This window comes from Nematolebias whitei, chromosome 16 (genome assembly GCF_014905685.2).
Source record: "Nematolebias whitei isolate Nwh7 chromosome 16, NemWhi1, whole genome shotgun sequence".
NCBI lineage: Eukaryota > Metazoa > Chordata > Actinopteri > Cyprinodontiformes > Rivulidae > Nematolebias > Nematolebias whitei.
This window is the reverse complement of record NC_056513.1, coordinates 22,710,572-22,714,490: the sequence shown is the minus strand read 5'-3', so window position 1 is coordinate 22,714,490 and position 3,919 is coordinate 22,710,572. Positions and strand designations below refer to the sequence as shown.

The 3,919-nt window shown below is 38.7% G+C and overlaps 1 protein-coding gene across 1 annotated transcript in view; it reads left to right on the top strand.

Annotated features, from left to right (window-relative positions):
- Positions 1-3,919, top strand: part of LOC119422954 (zinc finger protein GLIS2) — a 45,253-nt gene that overhangs the window by 25,791 nt on the left and 15,543 nt on the right. The window lies entirely within an intron of this gene.

Genomic DNA, 3,919 nt, shown 5'->3' with positions numbered 1-3,919 from the left:
TGGGGTTTGCACATTAAACATAAAGATTCTATGTTTAATGTTCCATTGGGTCTGGAATCCTTCTTTAACTGGATATTGTGTGATTTTTATTTTTATTTTATGCATGTCCTTTCATAATATCCAAAGTAGATTGAGTGGAAATTAACAATGGAGAAAATAAACATTTACAGACACTCAACATATATCACATTTGACAAACTTTTAAACTTTTACCTATAGCCAAGAGAAACTAAACTCTGACAGAGAAAGGACACATTCTGATGGTAGAACTCATGGGTAAAACACGGAATTAATTTATTAACAAAAACAAAAGGCTGACATGGCAGCAAAACTTACATGGAGCCACGGAGGGAAAGAGGACATGAGCCTTGACAGGACAATGGACCGAACGAGGAACACAAAGTAACAAGGAAATATTAAACACCTGGTGAGGACAGTGAGGGACAGGTGCAGCAGGTGTTGGCAACATGGGAGAGAACAGTACACACAGTTCCTCACACACAACATCAATTAAAGTACTTGAACTTAATTAGGGTGTCACAGTCTCATTTGAGAATAATTAATGTTAACAACAATTTTCAGTCAGGTCATCTGGACAGTTTCTTTTTTTTGTGCTGAAACGTTTCACTTTCCACCCAGAAGGCTTCATCAGTCAAGGAAACACACAACACAAAACTGATTATTCCCCCAACAGCTTACTCCAAAGTAGAACAAACCAGTTATGTTGGTGCTAAGATGGTGTCTTTGGCACGCCCCCTCCTGCAGTGCCGGCCCTCTCCCTCGTCGACAGTCATGTCAAACTGGTTCAAAAACAACAAAGTCCATGCTCAATAATCCAGGTATACAATCCAACAATACATTTAATCTTTCTCTTTTGGGTAGTTCGGTGTTGTCACCGAGAGAATGCAGACTGGTAAGAAGAGATAAAATGAAAGCAAACGGCTCAACGGATTCTTGTTTGATGAAAAACAAGAATCCATCCAGAGGACCAGACTTACCCTTGTTAAAAATTTCTACCTGGATTATCGAGCATGCTTCAGGACAAAAGGCTGACGTGACAGCAACTGCATACAAAAAAAATAATTTATAACATGGAACACAACATAACCAAAACAAGAAATAAACCTAACAATAAACCCAAAACTACTGAGCAAATAAGTGATCAATGACAAAACATGTGAACACAATGTTGATTTTTTTTTTTTTTAATATATATTTTTTTTACAAGTGTCACACATTTGAAAACATTCGTGCAAAAATATTTCAGTCTGGTTTGGAACAATAAAAACACAGTCATGACAAAAACTGAAAATGGATCTTATGGTGATTGTGGAAATTTATTATTATTATTATTATAAATTTCCCACAGACAGAGCTGAAACTGAACGAACCACTATGGCGTGACTGACACATATTTTTCAGGCATTGTTCTGTAGAGCAGTGGTTCCCAACCTTTATTGCATCACAGACCGGTTTGATGTCAGACAATATTTTCACAGGGCGTGGTCTGGGGGTCCTCCCCAAAAGAATTTTGAATAAAGTAGATGCCATTTCCTGCATTCTGGTGTATTTTACAAACATTTAAAACATTATTAGCTTCAAATACTCTGACTGCACGACAAACAGCTTCATGAGCTGAGATCATCGTCTGTGTTATCAGTTCGGTGAAAGTTCAGATAACTCCTGCAGTGATTCACACATCAGATTGTTCACAAAAGCACAGGAACTTATGCCTAGTGCAAAACGTTTAATTATATTTTTTGTGTTTTATAATAAAATTACCCATGACTTTGAAATTTTAGGGGCAGAGACTTTTTTGAGCAGAAGCAAAAATGTGAAGCGACAGCTCTGATGTGATATTAGGAAGCTTGTTAAAATTATAGTTTTATTTAGTTATAGTTTTATAGTCAATCTTTGTCAGGCGGGTTGAAAAATATGCAGTGTAATCCTTCAAAATGCACAGATACGGCTGCGCACCTCCACCTGTCTGCTCCAGACCACGTAGCTGAATTGCTTTGTTATTCACCAGCAATGTAGAACTGATCTGTGCATGCACCAAGAAGGGGTTCTCTGCAGACCAAAAGTGGGCGTTTCTGGAGAATAAGCGTTTGTAGAGGGCAAACACTGATTGGCTAGCTGTATTTGCTGGCTCTTTAGGTAAGTTATGTCAGCTCTTTTTTTAAACTGATGGTTTCCAAGAAACAGCGTTATATCTACTGTCAAACACAAGCATCTTCTCTTTTATTCTTGGTTGTAGGCTGCACCTGACACAGGTTGACTTGAGTGTGGTCTGGGTACAATGAAATATGAAGCATCTGAAGCAAAACCTGCTCCCATTTGTCAAAAAGTCTGGTTTCAATTAAAGATCATGAGTCCTGTAATGAGATAAAGGCCCAAAACAAAAGCTAAAAACAAATGTGCTCTATAGAAGTTCTTCTATGATCTGATCTATGAAAGGAGCTGAAACATGGAGTAGGATTGACCCTTAAAATGTGAGACAACTGAGGAAGTTAACAAGTAAACAGATATACCTGCTCCAGTTGCAGAAATCTTACAGAAACTGACAGTCACTCATCTGCAGTGACTGATTGAAAAGGTTGAACAAGAAAATGTGACGTTAAAGGAAACATCCTTTGTCCTAAAGCCAGTTTAAGTATCATTATTATTTTGGTTACTTTATTTTTCTTTCTTTATAAATCAATTGTAAATATTTTCACATTATTCACATTATCAGTGGAGAGCATCCTGTGCTCCAGCATCAACGTGTGGCATGGAGCCTGCACAGCTGCAGAAAGAAAAGCTTTGCAGAGAGTGGTGAAGGCTGCACAGGAATCTGTCGGAGTCAGTCTCTCCACCATCACAGACATCTACACCTCTAGATGCAGGAAGAGAGCCACCTGCATCATGAAGGACCCCACTCACCCAGCACACACACCTTTTGCTGCATCATGAAGGACCCCACTCACCCAGCACACACACATTTTGCTGCATCATGAAGGACCCCACTCACCCAGCACACACACCTTTTGCTGCATCATGAAGGACCCCACTCACCCAGCACACACACCTTTTGCCCCACTCCCCTCAGGAAGGAGGTTGAGGAGCATTAAGTGTAGAACCATTAACTTCTACCCTGAGGCTGTTAGACTCATGAATCTCTAACAAGGATAATCACTGTGAAAAAAATCACATCATGTTGCTGCTGATCTGTTTCATGTTGCTGCTGATCTGTTTCAATGTTGATGTGTTCATGCGTGCTCATCTGCTCACACAGACTCATGTTCATGTTTGTGCTAACTTTCAACGTAATGTTTTTATGAGTGCTTAGTATATATTTAGTTGATGTTTTTCTTAGTTCATATCTTAGATGTTATTACTGTTTTTCTTTTACATTTTATTGTTGAATGTAACTGGGACCCTGTGTACTTAATTTCGCTCCACCACATGTACCACATGAGGTGCGAATGACAATAAAGAAACTCTGACTCTGACTCTGATTATTCAACAACCAAAATGGATTTAGTTTTTTAATGTAATGGCTAGGTTTTAAATAACAAAAATTTAGTCCTCCCCACTACCCATTTATGTTGCTCTTATTTTGAAATGCAACCGGAATTTCTGTGTTAAGAGAGACGGAAAGAGAAGTTATGGAGACGCCGCTAATGTCGAACCGAGACGCCGTCAATGTTGAACCTGAGATGCCGCAAATGTCGAACCGGTTAACACCATAGACATAATATGTCTGTGGTTAACACAAACGGCTTTTTTTTTTTTTTGTTCAGCTTTTCTTTTTTTTTTGTCCAATCAGATTTGGCCCTCCATATACGCCCTTTTTTAAATCGTCCAATCAAATGTGGCCCTCCAGATAATGATAATGATGGACAGATGTTAATAATGATGGACAGAAGAGGTTTAAAGA